Here is a 20,620-nt window from a genome sequence, read left to right on the forward strand (position 1 = left end):
AAGTTCGGTCCATATGAGTTTGGATTTGTCGCAAACTCTGGTTTTGGCAAATTTGCATGGATAGGAACACATACACCATAAAAATCTAAGTGTCATAAGATTCCCTCATTCATGAAAATGACTGTAAGGAAATGCTTTCACTAAGAGAGATTTTAAGAAGATAGTGATTGTGAAAATTGTATTCTCGAATTCGATTATGTTTACGGTATCCCTTTCCATAATTTGAATTGTGAGATTTGGCAATTAGTCTTAATTGTTTAGACACACATATGAGATATCTAAAGCAAAGGTGTATAAGTTTAAGAAGCTTTGATAAAGGATTATCAAAGCATTAGGTATTAGAAATATGAACTTAAGAAATTCAATAGGTATTGTTTTCTGGAAGTTAAGTTGTTTTCTGAATACATGTCAAAGCTAGTGGGAGCATAAGTGTTATGCTTATATGATAATAATCATCATGATAGTGGGAGCATAAGTGTTATGCTTGTATGATTATTATGGCAAGTATTGCAAGTTAGCAATATTAATTATAGAAAACAAGAGTTATACTTTGCAAAGTCGTAAAGGGTTGAAAAGTTGTTTTGCTATAATTAAGGGAGAGAATATTGTACTTCGTTTCAAAATCTAAAGCTTAGATTGAGAAATTTTAATAAATTTAGTCAAATGATACATAGTGTGTTCTTAAATTTCGATTATGATTACGGTATCCCTCTTCATAGTTCGAATTGTAAGAACGTGACACATAAAATATTATGGTAAGAGATTGATAAAGTATCTTATCTTTATGTAAGACATTATGCATCGTGTGCCATACGCTTCGGGTATAGGATTGATTGCAAGTGCAATTATATTTGACCATTCTAAAATTTTCCAAATGTCTAGCGCATTTAGAGGGAAAAAGGACAAGAATCGGTTTTGACTAAGATAATTAAACAACTATCAAAGGATGATCCAAAGCTCGTTGAGGATTGGTCGCTTGTGAGTAGTTTGAAGTATGTTATTGGATGGACCATATCGACGTTATTATGAATAGATAATATTTTATTAAGAATGAGTTGTCATATGGCAAATATGGAAATGTTTCCATATTAGGAGTTGGATATTGAGAGTCTATGTCTAAATTAGAAACTTTTATGCAAGAAAGATGTTCAAAGGAATGTACTTTGAGTGAGAGACATCACGTCTATGGAATTGTCTTGTAACAATCTCCAATAGAGGACTTTGTAATTTCATTGGCAATAGTCATTGTGACTTTTGTGCTATGACATTACGAAAGGATCGTTGCATAAAATGTTAGAATCTAGCATATTCTAATAATCGCAAGAACATTGTGTTCTTACACTTATGATAAGGATTGGGAGTTGTGAAATGAGTATAATTGGAAATGTGTTCATTTGATCTATTTCACAAAGTAAGGACCATAGATAAACATTGTGTGCATGCTAAGAGCATGGGACAAGTGTAGTAATAATTCAAGTAATAAGTTAATTAACAGAAACAGCAAATAACGAGTAATCGATATGGTGATGAATAAAAGGTGTTTTATTTATACTCAAAGGTTTGGGACCATATAGGATTAGTATTATTCTTGTGTTTCACTTTGCATGTTTTGACTTCCTGAATAATTAATTATTTCAGAATAATCGAATTATTCGAATGGACCACAGTCGTTCATATGTTGGAAGTAGGTATGAATGAAGACTGTCATGAATTAGTTTGTAGATTGTCTAAAGTGTATTAGACATAGCAAAGGTTTGCTGCAACGTTCATGAGTGCTTATGAATATGACTTTGAGCATTAGATTAAACCCACACTCACAAGAATCACTTCATGGATTTTATCATGGGTGATTATGAGTTGGTAATATTGTATATTCTTAAAACGAAGATATGTGAGTTGTTATTTGCTGGTCAGTTACACATTGATAATAAGTAAACGCACCAGTAACTTGGTGTCATAAAACTTATTGTTGTATGTGATTCGATGAGTAAATGCAAGCAAGCATTGAGTCGAAGTTTATCCATTCCTTTTACCCAAAGTGGGATAAAAGCGATATCTTTGGGCCCCTCGATGATTTAGTGATGGCACATAAGCGCTTGGCCAAGCCGAGACTAATTTGATGTGTTCAATTGTAGTCTGTTGTCAGTCGTCATAAATCAGAAGTCGGGAAATAGTATAGAGAGAATAATTAAAATTCATGTCTCACGTCTATACGATATCTAGAATGGAGGAATATATAATCCCTTATCTAAAGGACACGCTTCAAATAAGATCAGAGTTTACAGCGGCTTTTGAAAGCTACGATTGCAGATCAGGATCTGAAGTCATACGCATAATAGTTATTAGACTTATCCAAGTGGGAGACTGTTGGATTAGTGTCTAAGTCCATAATTATTTTGGTATGTACTTGACCCGATGGTGCAGGGTCCTTTTGGGTTGCCTTCACCAAAGCAACTTGATAGGATGAATTATGGAGAGAGATGATTAATTATGATTTATTAATATATTATGAGAATGATATATTAAAGGAGAAATCATATTGTTTAATTAATATTAGTCAAGAATTAATAAGAATTAATTTTGTGGCTAAAAGACATTAATTAAATAAAAGGGACTAGAACTGTCAATTGTGTGATAGTTGAATATTGGGCTAATGGACTCCATAGAGGATGGTGTGGACGAATTCTATGGGGAAACCCATTAGAAATCGTCCAAGGCCTCTAAGGAGGGAGTCCATGGGTTGCTTAGGGCATAAGCAGTCAAATTAGGGTTTCCTTGTTAGATAACCCTAATAGCCTCACTATTTAAGGACCCCTAGGTCACCAAAAACGTGGCCAACTAATTCCTTAGGGTTTCTACACGTTTTTGGGTGCCTCCTCTCTTCTCATTCTTCATCCTCTTGCTCTTGGTGTTTGTGAGCCATTAGAGGAGTGACACTTGTGACTCTAAGCTTTCTAAAGCCATTACAAGGAGGATTTGAGATTGTTATTGCTACATAACAATCAAGGTAAGATCTAAACCCCATTCTTATGTTAATATGATTAATTGTATGCTAGATCTAGGGTTTATAGCTTTGGATACTCAATTGCATGTTCATTAGACAAACTAGATCCAAAAGCTATTAGGGTTTGCATGTACACCATAGGAATGATGTTTTGCTCAAAACCCATCAGTTTGTTTATTTCATCAGGATCATTGCCAGTCATTACCATGTCATCGACATACACAATCAGGGTTGTTATCTTCTTCCCACAATTATTTATGAATAGAGTATGATCAGCATCTGACTGTTTATATCCAACATTTTTCATGAACCTTGAAAACCTCCCAAACCACGCTCTTGGGGACTGTTTTAGTCCATACAGCGCCATATTCAACTTGCATACTTTGTCACCATAATTCATTCCGGGTGGTGATTCCATGAACACTTCTTCTTCCAAGTAGCCATTTAAAAAGCATTTTTTACGTCGAATTGTTTAAGTGGCCAGTCTCTATTTGATGCAATTGACACCAGGATTCTAATAGTATTTATTTTTTCCACTGGTGCAAAAGTATCCCCATAATCTATACCGCACTTCTATGTATATCCCTTCGCGACTAGTCTGGTCTTATACCTGTCTATCTTTCCATTCGAATCTAGTTTAACCGTAAAGACCCATCTGCACCCTACGGTTCACTTTCCTGGAGGGAGTACTACTTCATCCCACGTTTGATTATGTTTTAATGCATCCAACTCTTCATATACAGCCTTTTTCCACTTTGGATCTCTCATAGCTTCTTGTATGTTTTTGGGATGTCTACAGCGGCTAACTCATCCACCATGCGTCGTTGTGGTTCAGCCAACTTATCAATGGATACATAGTGATTGATCGGGTACTTCGATTTTGACGTAAGATCCGGTTGGTATTGCCTCCGTGGTATCCCTTTATTTTTCTCACAGGATATCTCATCTCTGGATTTACCTGTACATCGACATTCTTATGCGAACTGTTAGAGTTTTCATTAGTTAATGTACCTTGTGATGACGTTGGATCCGACTCGGCATAGGTTGGGCTTGGGCTGGTTGTACTATCTTGCTCGAAATTATCAGGCTGCTCATAAGTCATTTCTGGCTCATCTTCATCTTCTTCAAGTCCATCTATTACTTCATCTAGCCCAATATCTTTATTGATATCATGCATGTTACCCTCATCCGACCTCTCCCCCTGAGGGGAATATTCATGAGTAAAGTAGGAGGTGTTCTCATGGAAGTTAACATCACAAGTAACATACATTTTCTTTTCTTTCAGGTCGTAACATCGGTACCCCTTTTTGAAGTCAGCATACCCTAGAAACATACACTTTATTGCCCGTGGTTCTAGTTTTCCAATATCAGAGTGTACATATGTTGCACACCCAAATACACGTGGTTCGAGATTAGACCCAATCAGAATATCGAGTTTTTCGTGTAACAGTTGTAACGGGGTTTTAAATTCTATAACTCTTAACGGTGTTCTATTCATCAAATATGCAGCATTTCTTACCGCTTCTCCCCAGTATTGGCGTGGAATCTTCATGTCAAATAAAGAGGCTCGCATAATTTCAAGTATTTGTTTATTTCTCCTTTTTGCGAGTTTGTTCTGTTGAGGCGTGTTTGAACATGATGTTTGGTGTCTGATAGAGTTATCCCTGCAAAATACTTCCATGTCATGGTTCACATACTCTCCTCCATTATCAGATTGAAGGATCTTTATCTCACACTTGTATTGAGATTTTATTAACTTGTATAATTCTTTAAAGGCATGTATTACTTCATTTTTATGTTTTAGCAGGGAAATCCAAATCATCCATGAGAATTCATCAATGAAAGTAACAAAAAAAATCATACCCATTCGGAGTAGCTATTCTTGTCGGACCCCACACATCGGAGTGGATCTTCATGAAGGGGATATTAGTTTTATTCTCACTTTGGGGATATGAAATACGATGGCTTTTGGCCATTTCACACACATCGCAATTAGAATCAAACTGTTTATTATTCAAAAATAATTCGGGTTTCAGTTTTTTTAAATAACCAAACGATAAATGCCCTAATCTACGATGCCATAATCAAGATAAAGAACTTCCTTCTTCCATATTGTACGCTTCAGCTGGTCTTTCTTCTTCAAGATAGTACAACTTGCACTTCCTAATACCATAGCCAAGAGTCCGATTCATCATAATGTCCTGAAAAACACATTTTTTGGGCCAAAAATTTACATAACAGTTAAGTTGATCTATGATCTGACTGATAGATAATAGATTCGATGACAAGGATGGAATAACTAGGACAGTGTCAAGATTCATGGAATTTGACACTTGAGCAGAACCTTCACATGTTACTTTTGCTAAGCCCCCATTTGCTGTTTTCACCATGTTTTGCTTAGGCCGAGTTTTTAATGCCAGCTAAGACGGATCATTTGTCATGTGATCCATCGCACCTGTATCAATAATCCATTCACTAATCACAGCATTAGTTGTAGTTGACATACCATGCTTGTTGAATGACTCAGCGTGGGCAGTAGTTGGGATCGCCTCATCATTCGTTGTTGTGGCCATAGAGGCTTGTCCCACCTTCCTTCGAGGCTTCTTTGAAAAATCCCACCACTCCGGATAACCTACGATCTCATAACACTTCTATTTTGAGTGCCCTTCTTCTCCACAATGAGTACACACAAAAGTGTTTTTTTTTGTTGTTGGAATTTTTTTCTTTGGGAGGGCGATTTCGAGTTGTGAGATGCACAAGACTATCAGGTTCATTCTTCACGTCTTCCATAGTGTTTCTTTGGGACTAGTCTTTTCGTATGAACGCATAGCATGCCTCAAGATCCAATGGTGGGTCTTTTCTTAAGATCTCCCCTCGTGCTTGGTTAAATTATGTATCTAACCTTGCAAGAAAGATGTGTACTCAGAGACGCCCTAATATTTTATTAAGCAAAACTACATGGATCACATCATCTTCCTCGACCGTCATCCGGGTATCGATCTCCTGAAAGATCCCTATTAGTTCGTTGCAGTATGCTGCGAGTGGTCATCCATTTTGTCTTGTACTGAACGACCTACGATTCAGTTCGAACAACTGTGTTTCGTCCGACCCGTCAAAAAACGTCTTTGCCACCGCGTCCCAGATTTCTTTCGCCGTCTTCAAATGGATAAACCTCGGGATTAAGGTAGGGCTCATCGAGTCTATGAGCCAACTCTTGACCCGATTATTATCCATGAGCCAATTTTCGATTTGTTTTTCACCGGATGCGGGCTTCTTGGAGGATCCGGTTAGGAATCCCAGTTTATTGCATGCTCCAATCCTCATCTCCATCAGTTGAGACCAAAACTGATAGTTTGTGTCATCGAGGATGATCCCAGTCGGGAAGGGAGCATCCTACACAACCAGGCGAGGTTCTTGAGGAGGGATGGGGTCTTTGCCTGTCATTGTTCTTCGAGGGTGATTTTCGATTTGATTCAAAGAGTTTCAAACGGTATGCTCTGATACCATGCAAACAAGAAATTCGTATGAAGGGTTTTTTTATGTATCACAATTCTTTTACAGAGGGATTACATATATATGGATTTGTACACAAAAAATAAGGAACTATACAAGGAAGAGATATGACAGAAACAATACTCAATAACTTCCATGTTTATCTGATATTCTCAATACTAGCCAAATATAGATTGATCTTTTGCAATATTCACTCTCGCCAACAGTTTTCGTGTGACTTCTATTAAGCACAACTTGCAACAATAAACCACTTATTTATATCATAACACTTTTTTGTTCTAGTGAGTTGTAAAAATCCCATTTCCCAATATAAGCCCTCGTACAAGTATCCATATAATCATTCGTGGGACTCAACTCTCATATCCAACTATAAGTTCGAACTAGGAACAAAAGGCAGCCACCATTTCATCCAAAGCCACGAGTTGAATCAATTTCCCCTTCCCCTAGCTAGTCTTTTAACTAGTCTTCTCAGTTCCATTCCCAAGTTCTATTTTTCCAACGATCACTTATGAAACAATCTTTTTACAGTTCCAACTCATATAATCTTTGTACGGACATCATTTCCCCATCCACGGCTCAAGCCAAAAATGAATAGAGTTCCCATTTCCATTTCTCCTTCACAATGTGTTGGTACGGGTAATCTATTTTTCATTAAGACGATGCATAGATGCCACAATCGCTACCCACACTCTTCCTATTCTCGATTTCTTTTCCTCTAATCCCAAACACCCACACGACCTTGAATGTTTTTTATGACTTTTTCCCATAAAGAATTAGCCTCCATATGAAATCTACATCTCCATTTATATAAAAGAGAATTGTTAAAAGCCGCAGGGCTCCCCACACCCAATCCATCATTCTCTTTCGTTATCAAAATTTGATCCATTTGAGACATGCTTATTCCTTTTACCCCAACCTTAGCTCTACGAAATAACCTTTGGACCAGAGCATCTTCCATGACAACATGAAAACGTTCCATAGATCATATAAACAAACATGCAGAAATAGGGTCACCTTGTCTAAGGCATCCGTGTAGTTGAAACTCATTGGTAGGGCTTCCATTAACAATGATTAAGGAAAATGACGATGTAAGGCATCCACCGATCCAATCAATCCATCTACCTCCAAACCTCATAAATCTCATAAGTGTGAATAAGTATTCCCTACTTATCGAGACATATGTCTTTTTAAAATCGACTTTAAACACCATTAACTTAGTCTTCTTTTTCTTGTATCATTCTATGATTTCACTAACGATGAGAGGTCAGTCTTAGATTTGTCAACCTTTAACAAATGTCGACTGCTATAAACTCACAAGATCATCAATAATTCGAGCTAACCGGTTAGCTACGAGTTTTGCAACAATCGTGTATTGCATTCCTATCAAGCTAATTTGTCTTTAATCTTTCACAAAATGGGATTACCTTTTTTCGGGATTAAATTAATAAATGAAGAGTTACATCCTACACGAATATGATTATATTTGTAAAAAATCGTTTACAAAAGCACAAACACTATCTTTTTATGATATTCCGTATGAAACCTAAACTCGTCCGGTCCTGGTGTCCAATCACTACCACACGTGAGGTGGCACATAGTTAGTGTATATAAAATGTCTTGTAATCAGTAGAAAGAGAGCGAAAATTTTGGACCAAAGCCAAATTTACTATACATGTAAACAGAAAAGTAAACACAGTTGAAAACTTAGCAAAAAAGTATCAGATTTTTTGCAACAATCTAAAATAAAACATCTGCTATAATAAATGAATGGTTTTTTTTATCACATGTCACACTCTCATTCAATTTGCCAAATATCATTTTATGGTTATTTTGAATTAATTTTTTTTCCACATGTCATTTTATGGTTTTTCTATTTTAATAAATTTCACATGATACTTTAATTTAATAATTACAATAGATATAGTAATAAATGAATATCAATTTCATTAATCAACTTACCTTTTAATTTCAAAATTTCCAAAATTATAACTTATTAATTTTTTTGTTTATTTATTAAAATTTAAAAGACAAAAAAACATTTCCGTTATAATAATTCATTATTTTTCTTATTTTTTTCTTATAAATTCGAAGTTCTCAAATATTTTAACATTTATATTTATTTATTTATTTTTAAATTAACTCGTAATACATGAATCCCACAACTAGTAATATATTAACGTAATGTAAAAACAGTTTATCATATTAGAGTTGATATGTATCGTAAAGTCGTATATGACTAATAGCAATATGACTAAAATATATTGTTTTAAAAGTCTTTGACTAATAATAAAATAACTAAAACATATCATTTATAAAAGTATTTGATTGATAATGAAATAATAGAGGTTCCGTTGAATTGATTTTTAAATTATCTGATAACTAAAATACTGTTTGTTTTGGTTGACTAAATCTTTTTTATTAGTTTTTATTTTATTTTTCTGGGATAAAATAACATAATTGTTAAAATACGTATACGCATAGGTCGGTGCCTATATATACTACCAAAGCAACGTCTTCACTCTCGATCTCTATCTCTTTCACTCGGCGACTTCACGAAGCGATTAATTCATTCCTTGAATCTCTCATAGATTTTCTATCTAAAAGACAACACTCAAATCTCCGGTTTTCGGTATGTATTTCTATTTGATTCCAATTCATAGCAATTCAAATTAATCGGCATGTTATATCAGAGATTGAAAATGAAGTATATCTTTCACTGCTGCATATCTATCCATGTTTGATTCTCATATTTTGGATATCACTTCGTTAATTCAGTTTATATACTTCTTGAAAGATTGTTTTCTATCATCTATACATATGGCAGTGAATTTATGACTGAATAACAATCAACGACTCACTTATTTACTTATAATTACTATTGATAGATTTTCATCTATGCGTGTATGTATTTTTGTCTCCTCAATTTATTGGAATTTCTTTAATCATACTAACTTAGTTGCAATATCCTTTACTAGAAATTGTAAACCTAAGCTATCTTTATCTCTATTTCAGGCACCGATAACTTTATAATCATGGCGGGGTATCTCCAAGAAACCATGTCTCATGCGAAGTGGAAATCCTCAGCTAAAACTGTTGATGAATCTAACAACGTATTTTAAGATAATTTCGACTGCAATATTTGTCTAGACATAGTCCAAGATCCGGTGGTCACACTTTGTGGACATCTCTATTGTTGGCCATGTATTTACAAATGGATTGATCTTTCACACAGAGTAAATCCACAATGCCCTATTTGCAAAACCGAAATATCTGAAAAAACCCTAATTCCATTATACGTCCCTACCTCAACTGCAAAACCAAATTCTCAAGAAAAAATTGTCTCGATCCCACGTAGGCCATGTGTTGTCCACACCATGCCATCTCAACAACATACTTTACCTGACATTCGACAAGAAGTACCGAATGTAATTTTACCGATATCTGGGATGTTAAGTGAAATGGTGTACATGGGGATTTTTGGGAATTCGGAAGATTTGTTGTTCGGTAATGGAGATTCGTATAGTTTTGCGGGGATGAGTACACAACGGGCGAGAAGGAAAGCAGTTCGAGATGAGAGGTCGCTTGGTCGGATTTGCTTATTCTTGTTATGTTGTGTAATGTTGTGCCTCATATTATTCTGAATATTCGATGCCATGATATATTGTATCTAAAAATATGAAATTTTGTTATGTGTCCATTGATGGAATAGACCATATATAGTATTCAAACTTATAAACCATTTGTATATTTGTGACCATCTTTCTTTGTTGCTAGTGCCCAAAATTTGAGACAAAAGCATGTTTTATTATATTGAACTTTTTCAAAACAAAAAATCTTGAATAACACTTCTTATATGTAAAAAGGTTAAAAGGGCCTTCGGGCGCCATAAAAAAGTTAGGTATCCTAAAAAATTTATGTTATAGCAGGTCAAACGTACGAAATATGACGAAAAAGACAAGTTAAGACTAATGTGTAATGATTATTCGAGATGGTGTTGTTATGTCGGTTGTTTAAAAAAACATTTTCTTTTATCTATATAAAATATGAGATTTACAAATGAGAAATATATCTTTCACCTTTCACTTATACACATCATTAAAGTTATCAACTTAGCATTTTATACGGTCACTTTACTTTCATAACATGAAGATACACTAAAAAAAATTAAAAATTTAAAAACAAAAAAAAAATCTTGACGGTATTAGGACAAACATCAGGTTTATGACAGGTGTAAGACTATGTCATAAAATGTATGTCATATATAATAAAATATCAATGTTTTACGACAGACAAAAGATGTCTGTCGTAAGTTTGTGTCGTATTTTTAAATTGTTTTTTTATCCGTTAATACTATAAGAAAGTGTTGAAATTAAATAGATATATGATGTAATTTAATTATAAGATAAAGAAAGGTTTTTGAAAATTAAAATTCAATCTAAATAAATCTAGCAAGAATTAAAGTTTTTAAGATAGTATAGAATAATTTTGGATTATATGGATAATTTTAAATATAGGATATATTTGATAAAGTTTGTTAGAAGCTATATAAAGCCGTTATTTGTTCAATATGTAAGGAAGAAAAGAAATAACTATACTTTTTTTTTTGAAATGTAAATTTAAAATTGATAATTTTAAATATAGGGTTGCTGATTTATATTTATGCGAAAAAGTATATGTTTTTTATAATAATAATAATAACAATAAAAAAAACAATAAAGTGAATTTCTTAACAGTTTGTAAAGTGATATTTCAACTTATTACTTATACTATATAAACATATTTTGTAACATCCAAAAAATATAGTCCAAAAATTTCGTTTTAAATCATTAAAGAAAATTCATAATTCATAAACAACATAATAAAAATCCCAAATCGTGTATGTCAAACATCATATCAAAATATTGTATCAAAATATCATAGTCTAAAATATCTCAGACTGAAAACGGTGGTGTGTGTCATGCAGTCAACCCGAACTCTTCCTCTTGCTACCGTAAGTACCTGAAACCAAAACTGAAAACTATAAGCATGAATCTTAGTGAGTCCCCCCAAGCTATCACATACCATTAGGGTTGTCAAATCGAGCAGTCGTGTCGTGTTTTTGTATGACACGACATGACACGGCAAGGTTTTCTATAACACGAACACGACACGACACGATGTTGTGTTTTTTTCATTAACACGAAAACGAACAAATTAAAACACAACAACACGATACGACACGACAAAGATAATATTACATAAATATTAGTGTATTTCATTCATACTTAAAAATATATAACACGACAAAAACGAAAAACACGACAACCACATGCTTAATCGTGTCAATTTCGTGTCGATTTATGAACACGAACACGACACGACACGACATCGTGTTTTTTAATCTTGACACGAACACGACACGAACACGAATTTGAATTTTGATTTTGTCCCGATTTCGTTTCGTTTCGTGTATTTTTATCGTGTCGTTTCATAAATAGACACCCCTACATACCATACAAATAAACACATAATATCATATATTGGGCCTTGCCCACTGCATCGGGCCCCGCCCGGCATCAGACGAATCCGACATCGGGCCCCGCTCGGCATCGGACCGAAGTCTGGTATACATATAACATAATATGTAACATCCGGAATTCCAGGTATCATATTTTAATTATTTAGTTTGTGTCAAGAAAAGGGATTCGACGAGTTGATGCCTAGACTCGTCGAGTAGGATCGTGATTGTTGACTGGATTTAATGAATGGACTCGACGAGTCGGCGAGTTGACTGGACGAGTCCGCGTTCTGGACAGAAACCCTAAATCCTCGGGCATGTTCCCTATTTAAGGGATCTTATGGCCCTCATTTGCAGCCACCTTCACCCTTGATAGCACCAGAGAACCTGAGAGCATTGTGAGTGAGAAAAGAAGCCATTTTCTTCATTTCTAGTTTGATTTTGCAAGAAAGAAGGAAGGAGGGCAAGCTAGGCAGATTGAGGAGCTCAGGTCTACTGCCATTTGATCAGAAGAAGCTGCTAGAGGTATAAATCTATGCTCATTCTCGTGTATATGGTGATCTACTTGAATCTAGGGTTTTCTTATGCCTTCTTTAGCTTGGATTCGGAGCATATGAGGTCCCAAGGTGGAATTATTCTTAGATCTGGACCTTAAGAGGTCCAGAGAGTCCTATCTATCCTGCTTTATGTTATTCCTTTGGAGATATGAACCTAGGTTGCCATTTTAGAAGCTATTTCACCAAAAGAAGCCCTATGAGTGTTGCATGAGTGTAAAGGTTGGACCTTTACATGACTATTGTGTATTGGAAGGTCAGATCTATAGGTTAGAGAAGCAGATCTGACCTCAGAAGGTCTTTTGAGTGTTGCCATTGAGGGAACTCGCCAAGTCCATAAGGGGACTCGACGAGTCAAGTCGGGTTGCCCCGCGATTCGTGACCAGTGGTAACCCGTCGAGTGAAAGGTTAACTCGACAAGTCGAGTGAGGATTTATGAGGACTAAGAGGACACGCATGGACTCGCCGAGTCACACGAGTGCACTCGACGAGTTTGGTCAAAGTTTGACCGTTGACTAGGGTTGACTTCAGTTGACCTTAGGGTTTTGGTCAAGCTGGTTCAAGAGAGGTCAGGGAGGGGGTAGAATGGTCTTCTACCTATTCTTTATAAATGAGGACAAGAGAAAGTATTGATTATAGATGTTATTATGTTGATAGGAGGAGGCTAGGTCGGGTTATCGAGCACGAGAGGTTATCGACATCGTACGAGGTGAGTCTTCTCACTATACTTTACCTAGAGTGGTAATTATGTGTGACCGGAAGGTCTTATGTGCTATGATGAGTATATGGTGCATGTTTTTATATGATATGTATGTGCTATGTTATGTTATGAGTATTATGATATGGACCGGAAGGTCAATAGTGTATGGGTCGGAAGGTCAAGATGATACGGACCAGAAGGTCAGATAAGTGGGACCGGAAGGTCTACCAGGACTATGGGACGGAAGTTCCTTGAGACACATGGACCGGAAGGTCTTGTAGAGCTATAGCCTTGAGTGACGTATGTGCGTATGTGGTATTTTAGGGAACTCACTAAGCATTTATGCTTACCGTTTGTGTGATATGTGTTTTAGGTACCAGCGAGGATCGTGGGAAGGCGTCGGCATGATCTGTACACATTGATGGAGTTTTATGTATTTGAGATCTTGGGATTGTTCATTTGGTGGACATGTGTTACATTGGATTTTGATATTTCTTATGAAGGAAAGTATGTTTTAAAAATGAAAAAAAAATGTTTTGGAAATTCACGTTGTTACATAATAACAGGCATATAACACATAAACATATAACATAAGCATATAAACGTTCCTCGGGCTTTCCCCAGCATCGGATCGAAGTCCGAAACACATAACACATAAAATATAAACTAAAAATCCATCGGGCTTGCCCCGACATTAGACCGAAGTCCGGAAAAAATAAACAAAATACATGCAATAATCACAAAGACATCAACCATACGAACATTCCTTGGGCTTGCCCCGACATCGGACCGTAGTCCAGAACATATAAGCTACATCGGGATGTCCCCGGCATCGGAGCTAAGTCCGACATAAGCTAACATACATAAACGGACTGACATTGGTGCCTTCGACCCGTTCCTACTAGAGGAAAACTCACCTCTCAAGCTGACTGCTGAAAACTCGTGTGGGGGAATCTCTGATGGCTGCTCCAACGACTCCCGGCGATCATTATCACAATAAATACTTAGTCAAAAACTGAGAATCCTTCTAAGGGTAAAATGACCATTTTACCCCCCTGATCTAATTTGGACCATGACCTAGGCCTAATTCCTTCTAATCTTCCCAAACTCTCTAATGGCCCACTAATGGCCCAATTTTGCTAAATTGGGCCCAACTCCTCAAATAGGCCTTCCCCTAAGCCCAAACACGTCCTTGGTCCATTATCTGACTTCTGATGGCCCATTTCAGTCCAACCTCTGCTAAGCCCAAAGATTGGCCCAAACCGAGGCCCAATTGTCGCAAAGCCCAAAATATGAGAGTACGTTGAGCATACTCCTCTGTACGCTACGCGTACAGCTTGCATGGCTTGTACGTTGCGCGTACTAGCGTGTACGCCCAACGTACTACTCTGTTAAGCCATTTTACTTCAAAACTGCTTAATCCCTTAAGACACTAAGTCCAAATTATAGTATCTGAATCCAAAAACTCGTCCTAACCCATAAAGCCGATTATTTGATGGCTTGCAACCCACCAAGTAAGACCAAACTTGGAATATATCAACTAACATCCATGGATTGACTCCAAACTCATGTATGGACATATAAGGACCTTAAAGGTCGATACTTTACAGCTTACGAGACATGAATATCACTGAGAGTGGCACTTATTGGCCTAGAAATGAACTTGAGTCATAAAGGCCCATTCTTGGAACTAAAAATACTCCAAAACAACACTAAACTACATCTAAGTATTCAAAGAGAAAGTTGTTATACCTCCAATGAGTCCCAAAAGCTGATGTTATCCTGGATCTATGATCTCAAGATCCTCAAGTTCCTCTTCACTATCTTCTCCTTCCTTCTTTCAAGCTTCAAATCTCCAAATAAGCTTCACAAGACCAAAACACACACAAGAATGAGAAAGGGAGGCTAGCTAGGATTTTTGAGGATGAGGGGCTGGTAAGGAGGCTAGGGTTTCTGTGATAATGTTGTATTTATATGGCTTAAACCCTAAAAATTAGGGTATTGGATCTGCTCACGTACGATGTGCGTACGTACATGCGTCCCCCGCATCTGATGCTTCTCTACGCCCCGCGTACACCAAGGTTATGCCCATCGTACGTCTTATGGGCGGCCCAAGTGATGGGTTTTAGCCATAAGAACTTTCCTATGTGCGCATGCAAAACCCTAATGCTTGGATCTAGGCTTTCTAATTAAACATGCTTTGAATCCAAGACTTCTAATGACTAATTAGGAATAAGAATAATGTTAAATCAAATCTAGAATCATACCTTTGAATCTCTTGTTTGATCTTGTTGTCTTGGAGCTCTAGAGTCACAATTGTCACTCCTCTAATGGCTTACAAACACCAAATAGCAAGAAGGATGATTTGGGAGAGAGGATAGGGGAGGGAATTCGGCCAGGGGTTCTCTACTTTAGATCAAGTGCCGATTTCCCTTTGCCATAGGGTCTATTTATACTTGTAGACTCCTTAAGGGTTACAGCTTAAACCCTAATTGGATAATCTTCTCTTAAAGCAATCCAAATCCATTCCTTAGATAGACTTGGACGATTTGAAGCTATCCATAGCTTCTAGAATCCGTCCACCATCTATCCAATATGGATTTACAGTCCAAAGTTTAACTATCAAACAATTGACAGTTTATACCCTCTTATTTAATTAATCTCTTTAAGTCATAAAATTTATTCTAATTAATTAATGACTTATATTAATCAAATAACAATATTATTATTCTTTATATTATTCTCATAATATATTAATAAAATTTATTCTCTCTTAATAAATCATCCTATCAAGTTGCTATGGTGAAGGCAACCCAAAAGGACCATGCACAACCGGGTCAAATACTTGTCTAATATAGTTGCAGCCTTAGACACTATTCCAACAGTCTCCCACTTGGATAAGTCTAGTAACTATATGCACAAGTACAATTCGATTTGCAATTGTAGCTCTCAAAGACGCTGTCAAACTCTGATCTAATCAATCTTGTCCTTTTAGATAAGGGATCGTACAGTCCTCTGTTAGATATCATGCTGACAATTCTATGGAATGGTTAGTCAAGCATTTAGGTTTCTCGATCTCTGATTTATTTGAAATAGAACTTAATCGAACACATCAATTCAGTTCTGACCGGGCCCGGCACATAAGTCAAATCAAATCATCGAGCGGCCGAGATATCGCTTTTACCTTCTTAGATAAAAGTTACAGATAAACTTCGACTTATATGCATTTACTTATTCATTAACCAATTATACACAACAATACGTTTTACAACACCGAGTTACTGATGCGTTTTCGCATTATCAATGTACAATCAATTAACAAATAACAAACCATATATCTAGGTTTTAAGACTATATGATATTATCGTCTTGCGATCACCCATTTATATCATATTCCATAAGGTGATTCCAGCAAGGATGGGTTTGTTCCAATGCTCAAAACTAGTTCATAAGCACTCATGAACGTTGCAGCAACCCTTTGCTATGTCTAACACCATTTAGACAATCTACATACCAATTCATGACAATCTTCATTCATATCTACTTCCAACATATGAACGATTGTGGACAATTTGAATAATTCGATTATTCCTAATAAACTCAATTATTCTGGAAGTCAAAACATGCAAAGTGAAACAATAGTTAAACAATTAACATAAGACAGTAACATTACTCATAAATAAAACTCATTTATTTAATCATCAAATATTAATTACATTTATCTATTACATGTTTCTAATACTATCTAATCTATGCTAATATCATCCTTCAGCCCAATACTCCTAGCATGCTGCAAGTGCTTAACCCTACTCAGTCCCTTCGTAAGCGGATCTGTTGGGTTATCTTCTGATGATATCCTCTTCACTATGAGTTGTCCTTCTTCTACACGATGTCTAATAAAATGATATTTTCTGTCAATATGTCTAGATCTACCATGATAGCTCGGTTCCTTGGTCAAAGCAACCGCTCCTTCATTATCACAGAAAATCTCCATGGGCTCCTTTATGGCAGGTACGACTCCAAGATCACCGATGAAGTTCTTCATCCATATTGCCTCCTTCGACGCTTCGCTCGCTGCAATGTACTCTGATTCGCACGTTGAATCAGCTACGGTTTCCTGCTTGGAACTCTTCCATGTCACTGCTCCTCCATTCAGGGTAAAGACCCAGCCCGACTGCGAACGGTAGTTGTCCCTGTCGGTCTAAAAACCAGTGTCACTATACCCTCGCACCTTCAAGTCATCACTCCCTCCGAGGACTAAGAACCATTCCTTCGTCCTCCGAAGGTACTTAAGGATATTCTTCACCGCAATCCAATGGGCTCTGCCAGGATTCCCTTGATATCTACTAACCATGCTCAAAGCGAAGGGTACATCAGGGCGAGTACAGGTCATAGCGTACATGATTGAGCCAACTGCGGAAGCGTATGGTACTCGGCTCATTTCTGCTATTTCAGCTTCGGTACTCGGACTTTGAGTCTTACTCAACTTGGCATTACTTTGTATCGGTAATTCTCCCTTCTTCGAGTTTTCCATACTAAAATGTTTTAGTACCTTCTCTAAGTAAGTGTTCTGACTAAGTCCGATTAGTCTCTTACTATCCTTATTCCCAAAATGTAAGAAGCCTCTCCGAGGTCCTTCATAGCGAATCACTTCCCGAGCCAGGACTTAACTTTCTGCAGAGTCGGGATGTCGTTTCCTATGAGTAATATGTCATCGACATATAGAACGAGGAAGCTAACTATACTCCCACTGGCTTTGACATATACACATGATTCATCTTCGCTTCGTACAAATCCAAATTCTTTGACTTTCTCATCGAAGCAAAGATTTCATCTACGAGACGCTTGCTTAAGTCCATAAATGGACTTCTCAAGTTTACACACTCTATTCGGATGCTTCGGATCCACAAACCCCTCTGGCTGAGCCATGTAAACATCCTCAGCCAACTTTCCGTTAAGTAAAGCGGTCTTGACATCCATTTGCCAAATCTCGTAATCATGAAATGCGGAAATCGCTAGCATTACTCTAATAGATTTTATCTTTGCAACTGGTGAGAAGGTCTCATCATAGTCAACTCCGGGAGTTTGAGTAAAGCCCTTCGCAACCAATCGCGCTTTATAGGTGTGTACGTTTCCATCCACGTCGGTCTTCTTCTTGAAGATCCATTTGCACCCAACGGTCTTACGTCCAAGCACATTATCAACCAAATACCAAACTTGGTTATCATATATGGATTGGATCTCGCTATCCATTGCCTCTTTCCATTTCGCAGACTCCGGGCTTGCCATGGCTTCCTTATAGCTATTAGGTTCATCAAGATTTATTAGTGTACCATCACTAATATACGTGTCCCCTTCGGTAGTAATATGAAAACCATAAAACTGGGGATGAACTCTAACTCTATCGGAACGTATAAGAGGTAAGGACTCGTCAATCGGTTCAACCGGAATTTCCTCCTCGGGTTGAGTGCCAGCGGTAGAGGTTCCTTCATTTATCGACTCTTGAATCTCTTCAAGCTCGATTTTCCTCCCACTGTCTCCTTGGCCTATGAGTTCTCGCTCTCGGAAAACTCCTCTCCTCGCAACAAAGACAACATTGTCCTTCGGTCTATAGAAGAGATATCCAAAGGATTTCTGCGGGTAACCAATGAAAATACATCGCTCACTACGAGGTTCAAGCTTGTCGTGAGTATCTCGTTTTACGAAAGCCTCGCAACCCCAAACCTTGATATGTGCTAACGAGGGAGCTTTCCCTGTCCATATCTCGTGAGGTGTTTTGGCAATCTTCTTTGTAGGGACTCGGTTAAGGATATGGGCGGCAGTCTCTAAGGCATACCCCCAAAAAGAGATTGATAGTGAAGCACGATTCATCATAGAGCGAACCATATCCAATAAGGTTCGATTACGCCTTTCTGCCACACCATTCAACTGCGGTGTCCTAGGAGGCGTCAATTGTGAAACTATTCCACACTCCTTGAGATAATCGTGGAATTCAAGACTTAGGTACTCTCCTCCTCGATCGGATCGAAGCATCTTGATTTTCCTGCCCAATTGCTTCTCCACTTCATTCTTGAACTCTTTGAACTTTTCAAATGTTTCTGACTTTTGCTTGATTAAATAGATATACCCATATCTACTATAATCATCGGTAAAAGTCACGTAGAAGCGGTTCCCATCCTTCGTGGTTGATCTAAATGGTCCACATACATCGGTATGTATTAAGTCCAATAGACCCTCACCCCTTTCAAACGTACTCGTGAAGGGTGATTTAGTCATCTTTCCAAGTAAACAAGACTCGCATGTGTCATCTTCCCTAAGGTCGAATGACTCCAACACTCCATCCTTTTGGAGTTGGGCTATGTGTTTCTTGTTGACATGTCCAAGACGACAATGCCACAAGGATGCTTTATCCATGCTAGTGGAAGAACCTATGTTTAAAACATCATTTCCTAAGTTATCAACAATCATAACAGTTTCATAAATTCCATTACATGGTATAGCTTCAAAGTAAAAGACACCATTTAGATAAGCCAAAATAGAACCATTCTCATTATTAAAAGAAAATCTAAAACCTTGTCTAAACAAACCATGAAATGAAATGATGTTTCTAGCCATTTCTGGCGAATAGCAACAATTGTTCAAATCTAAACACAAATTATTCCTAAGAACTAAAGAATACACTCCAATCTTGGTCATAGGCGACGATCGTCTGTTCCCCATGATTAGATTGATCCTTCCTTGCTCCACATCCCTACTTCTTCTTAGTCCCTACACATTAGAACAAATGTGATAACCACAACCGGTATCAAGAACCCAAGAAATAGCATGATTAGAATCGTTAGATTTAATAGTGTATATACCTGCGAAAGATGGCTTGATCTTTCCTTCCTTGATGGCTTGCAGGTACTCTGGGCAGCTTCTCTTCCAATGTCCTATCTTGTGGCAGTGATGGCACTCTGCCTCCTTAGGGTTAGGGCAGGGCTTAGCGGGATCAACTTGGTCCCACTAGAAGAGGCACCGTCTCGGGCTTTAACCTTGCGATAGTTCTTAGATGAAGCCTTCCTCTTCTTTCCCTTTCCTTGACCAATAGCCAAGACAGGAGCAGCGGGCGGATTGGGAGTTGGTGCAACAGACTTGTCTTTGAAGTTGCTCTCAACGACCCTCAAGAGACCTTGGAGTTTGCTTAGGGTGACCTCCTCTTTGTTCATGTGGTAGGTCATCCTAAATTGATTGTACATCGGAGGCAAAGAGTGAAGCACCATGTTGATCGCTAAGTCTTCCCCAAAGTCAACATTTAACTTGCGAAGGCGGTCGACATACCTTTGCATCTTTTGTAGGTGCACGGTAAGAGA

General features: G+C 37.3%; 1 pseudogene; it reads left to right on the plus strand.

Annotated features, from left to right (window-relative positions):
- Positions 1-9,529: 9,529 nt before the first annotated feature.
- On the plus strand, positions 9,530-10,262 carry LOC145100286 (E3 ubiquitin-protein ligase RMA1H1-like; annotated as a pseudogene).
- Positions 10,263-20,620: the final 10,358 nt, after the last annotated feature.

This window comes from Lactuca serriola, chromosome 4 (assembly GCF_051521515.1).
Source record: "Lactuca serriola cultivar US96UC23 chromosome 4, Lser_US96UC23_V15, whole genome shotgun sequence".
Taxonomy (NCBI): Eukaryota; Viridiplantae; Streptophyta; class Magnoliopsida; order Asterales; family Asteraceae; genus Lactuca; species Lactuca serriola.